The sequence below is a fragment of the Dipodomys ordii genome, unplaced genomic scaffold (genome assembly GCF_000151885.1).
Source record: "Dipodomys ordii isolate 6190 unplaced genomic scaffold, Dord_2.0 Scaffold199, whole genome shotgun sequence".
Lineage (NCBI taxonomy): Eukaryota > Metazoa > Chordata > Mammalia > Rodentia > Heteromyidae > Dipodomys > Dipodomys ordii.
This window is the reverse complement of record NW_012267415.1, coordinates 3101492-3107110: the sequence shown is the minus strand read 5'-3', so window position 1 is coordinate 3107110 and position 5619 is coordinate 3101492. Positions and strand designations below refer to the sequence as shown.

Below are 5619 nucleotides of genomic sequence, written 5' to 3'. Positions count from 1 at the left end.
CTGAGGGTTTTTTTCCAAAAGGAAAATATTTCATTTAATATTTAAGAAGAAATACCATGGGTTATGGTACCTACTATTTCTAACTAGGAATTCTCATCATTTTATTAGTAGCTAATAAGCTCTGTGTGCTAAATAATAAATCAATCCTTCATATGTAATCTACCATAGCCATGATGAAATTGGAGGTCATTGACTAGATAAAGTATCAAAAGTGATCTACCAACTTTTCATCTTCAGACAGGGAAAAGTGTCCTGTATGTTACAAAGACAAATAAATACTGAACATTTAAAAATAAGAACAAGAAAAGGAAATGGACTGTTGTTCTGAATAAAGGAGAGATGATTAAATGTATAAATAAATCAAATTACATAATGCTTAGTGTCCTATAGCAAGTGGACATATCAGTATTGTGGCATTTAATACATAGGCTAAGTCCATGTCAGTGAAGAGAATCAATCATATTTGATTTGTGGTTATTTAATAACTTATTTTTCCCAGAGAATTCTCTTTATTGAATATGCACTGTTTCACCATGTAATTTCATATATGTGAGGGAAAATGGAAGACAAGCAAATTAATGTCAAGAAAAAAAATACTTCAGTGGTGTTGTTATATAATGTATTGGCTAATTCCAGTAGATCCTCATCTCTTACTGCTGACATTATCTCCAGTATTTGAATTATTTGGCAGGGTTCACTTCTGTTTTCTAAACAATGCCTATTTTCCTACTTTTTTGGTAGGAAATGAAATTTTTATATATTTTGACTCAGCGTGTGTATTTTTGACTCCACACTAAGGTGCATAAGTCTCAATCATTAACTTTTCAGTAGGTATTGACTTGAGAACTTCCAAATTAGCTTCAGTTTTCAGTGAACAACCATGAAACCCTATATATGGGTCCATGTCAATCAAAGCAGCTGCCGCTTCCTCAGTACCATCAAAGGAATGTATCACTCCACCCATATACTGGTCTCTGTTTCTTTTCATTATGCCCAAAAATTCAGCATGTGAATTTTGACAATAAAGAAACATTGGTAATGTTGTTTGTTCTGACAGGTAAAATTAGTTTTCAAAATATTTGAGCTGAATATCTTTGGGACAAAACTGAAGTTGATCAAAATCAAGTCCACATTCCCCTATTGCGACAACCTTTCCTTTATTGTTTTCAGCAAGACTAAGCAGCTCCATTAGGTAAAGATCAGGTTATCCTTTTCAAATTCACTACATCTCGTAGGATGACATCCAACAGTAATGAGAAACACATCATTTGTTTGTGCCAACTGAAGTGCATCTTTATTGTCTTGAAGATTTCCACCTGTAATCATAAACTTTTTAACACCAATCTGGATGGCTTTCTCTATTACATCATGCAAATCATCTTGGTGCTTCTGGACCCCCCTATAAATTCCTCTGAACATAAGATTTGTTAGGCTGATACCAATATTGATGAACCTGGAGCGACACATAACAGTGGCGCAGGCTCCTCCCTGGTGGAATATGTATGTATGTATATATGTATGTATCTATGTACTATGTATGTATTTAAGTATTTATTTATTTATTGTTGGTCCTGGGGCTTGAACTCTGGGCCTGGACATTGTCCCTCAGCTCTTCAGCTCAAGGCAAGTGCTCTACCACTTGAGCCACAATGTGACTTCTGGTTTTCTGGTGGTTTATTGGAGATAAGAGTCTCACAGAGTTTTCTGCCCAGGCTGGCTTTGACCGTGATCCTCAGATCTCAGCCTCTTGAGTAGCTAGGATTACAGGCATGAGCTACTGGTGCCTGGCAATAATTAATTTTTAATTGAATAGGTTTAGGGAAATTTAGATATGTCTTTGCTTGCTTTTAAAAACTCATGTGAATAAAAGATAGCTGAATACTTTCTGAAGCCTTGTTATTGTAGAACAAAATAATACAAACAGTAACATTAGTACATATGTGCTACTGATATACCTTGTCATGAACTGTGCATTATCACATCAAACCATTAACGTGTAAAATATACAACAGCCAGACCAACTAACCCATTAAGCTTCCCAGTAGAAACAAATCACTTTTAAACCTTTTCTTTATATTATTATTTTATTTTATTTTATTGTTGGTCATGGGGCTTGAACTCTTGGCCTGGGTGCTGTCCCTCAGCTCTTCGGCTCAAGGCAAGCACTCTAGCACTTGAGCCACAGCACCACTTCATTTTGTAGTGGTTTATTGGAGATAAGAGTCTCACGGACTTTCCTGCCTGGATTGGCTTTGAACCTTGATCCTCAGATCTCAGCCTCCTGAGTAGCTAGGATTACAGGTGTGAGCTACCCACGTCCTGCACTTTTAAATCTTTTTTATTTTTGTTTTTACTATTTCATCTCCACATTTCCAAACAACATGCTATGCTTTTATTACTTATCATCTTCAGGCATATACTTCTTTCATTAAAACATGAGCACTTAGTGTCTCTATAATATCACATTCTCTGACTACCTAGTTTTGGATAGTTATTAATATTTTAGTCTTTCATTTCTATTTTATTGCTATAAATATATCACCAGAAACTTTACTGTTTTTGCCCCCTCACTTTTTCACTGTATATCTGAAAAAGTCACATTGTAATATCATATTATTCTTTTCCTCTCAGATTGTCTACCTCTCATTACAATTTTTGTAAAGTGCTCTTTTTATACTGTCTAGCTTGAAAAATATTTTATATTTGATGATTATGCTATCAAAAAGCCATTAGGTAGTTATATAAATTTAAATATTACCACCACAGAACAAATAGGTGTGCTGGATTTCATTTCATTCTGTGTTGATCAAAGTCTGGTATCACACAAAGGATCTGGACATAGAGGTCAAACTGATTTATCTCCTCTTATTATATAAGTATATACATATATATATAAGTATATATTATATAAATATTATGTAGGTATATAAGTATATACTTAATATATACTTTTATTGGTTAGTTCCAATGTGGAATACTATTTTCATAGAAAACTTGATTTTTATATTTTCAGTTTGTAGTTGCTAATATGTTTGTTACTTTAGGTAGAATCATATCTCTCCTTTGTGTTCCAAACTGTCATCTTCTATCTAATGTAGGCCCTAATTTAGAATAATTAGATGGAATATTTTAACTTTAGATAGATGTAAAGGCTCAACCTCAGATTTTGAAGTTTGATCTTTTCCTGGATTTAGCAACACATGGTATAATCCGCTGAGTCTCTGAGCCTCCCTTTCCTTTCTTACAAGGTACATTTACAGTTCTTCCTCTGTTCAGTTTTTTTTTAATTCAAATTGTTTGAAATGAGCACAAGAAAATCTAAATGATCTTCAAGTAGACTAAATTGGCTCTTGTAATTTAAAATCATTTTATCTTTGTTTGTACTGGCTTTGCTTATTGCACTTAAATATTTCTCACAAAAGGATCTCTTCTGATCTGGCAAATGAAATGAGTGTAAGCCCTTGAATGTGTGTGTGTGTGTGTGTGTGTGTGTGTTACATTTAAATTGCTGTGCAGATGTAATGAGTCACAGCCAAGAGTGAACCGTGGAGTAAAAAGTCATACACTGCTAAGCACTATGTGGCTGAACTATGATGATAAGTGTATCAAATACATTTTCATCTTATGATGTGAAATGAGTTAACTGGCTACCAAGCTATGATGAGTACCATCTCCATATGGAATCCTCTTTATTCTTCACTGCACTCACTCTAATTGCTTACCTTACTACTTGAAATTTATTTTGTAAGAATCTTTATTTTAGTTCTGTCACTTGTCATACACTATACATTACTTAAACTTGATTTTCAACTTGATTTTATTGTAATTTCCTTTAATAATCCACTAGTGTGTATTAGTTAAGTGAACCTTTGTGGTAAGTTGGTATGTTCATAATGGGGAAGTATATAACTATTTTGGACTAATTTCTACCAAAGTGTATAACTATTTCTATAAAATATAGGAAACTGAGGAAACACAATCCCTTTTGTCATTTCAAATGATTGAAGAACTCAACTGAGTAGATAACTCTCTACTTAATAATTGCTTAATAACTATATTTCATGCTAAACAAATCAATGATAAATATAAACCAAGTGAAATTCACAGTACTATGTGAATCAGCAATACTATTTTAATAGCTTCTCTAGTGTTTAATTTCTTTTATTACACTTCCCAATGATTTTGTCATAGTTTCAGAATAAAACATCACTTATTCCAAAAGCAACGGGTATTCAAGCACTCATCAAGGTGATTAAAAGATTTTTAAGGCCAGAGGCTGTTGACTCCAACCTATAATCCTAACTACTCAGGAGGCTGAAATCTGATGATCCACCTTCAAAGCCTAACCTGGGCAAAAAGTCCCCATGAGACTCTTATCACCAACAAACTACTCAGAAATGCCAGAATTGTCACTGTGGCTCAAGTGGTAAAGCACTAGTCTTCAGCACAAAGAAGCTCAGGTACAATACCCAGACTCTAAGTTCAAGCCCCAGGACTGGCAAAAGAAAAAGAAATGAAGGGAAAAGCTTTTAAGTTAAAATCAGTACTCTTTGTGTTTTGAGGAAGAAAATATCAAAGTTCTAAGCTGCTCCAAGCTATGTCAATACTAATTGTAAAATATTCTATGTTGTTGTAATAGCACACAGACCCAATAGGATAATAATGCCTCTCTTTGTAAAGCATTTTCTTACAGTGCCTGTGCCTTTTTTGCTTTTCTGAATAATTTGCATATCTTTTCAAATTGCAAAATGTTATATGTATAATTTTGAATTTATAGTTTGATTCTTCTCCAAAATATCTTGTAGGTTTCCTTCACTTTTAAATCTTTAGCAAATATCTGTATTATACTAAAGTAGTAGAGAGGGAATAGAGAGAAATGTTTCCGGTAAACTTTCTTGTTGATGAGGTCATTATTCTACATGAACATTTACAAAGATAGACTCAGTAAACAAATATGTGTTTTGGTATTTACCCTCAATGATATCCTACATCCTAGAAAACTGGTGAAAGAAATAAAGTATATTCAAAATACACAAAAGCGACAATCATGCTCTTTAAAGACCTCATATCTAGGTTAGAATTTTTAGCCCCAATTAAAAACACAAAATAAAACAGATGCCAGAAACTTCTATAAACCTACGTATCCTGGAACACCTCCACACCACTCCCCATGGCAAGGTGGGAGGACATAATGCCCGCAGAGACAGTGGTTTGATGTTACAACATTTACGCACTTCTGTTAGTATGCGGTGATGGGAGTAGCAATAAACCTGTGAACCTCTCGGTTTTCTTTATAAACTTTTTACTTAACTCAATAGTCCTTTAGCTATATCAGAATATTCATGGTTGTAATCTTCATGGTTGTAATATTCTTAAGCAGCTGGAAGCTGGTAACCTAGATTAGATGACAAAAACAGAGGCTTATTAACTGTTCCCATTTCAAGACCACACAAATAGCACCAGTGTATCTGTAGCTATTAACACTATTTTATGAAGAAATGTAGATCTGTTGAATGGGTGATGTGATGGGGTAAACAACTACAGACATTTTTAATCCATATTGACCCTAATGTGTGTGTGTGTGTGTGTGTGTGTTTGTGTGTGTGCATGCATGTATGT

At 34.0% G+C, this 5619-nt stretch overlaps 1 pseudogene; it reads right to left on the bottom strand.

Moving 5' to 3' along the window:
- Positions 1–528: 528 nt before the first annotated feature.
- On the bottom strand, positions 529–1467 carry LOC105999768 (annotated as a pseudogene).
- Positions 1468–5619: the final 4152 nt, after the last annotated feature.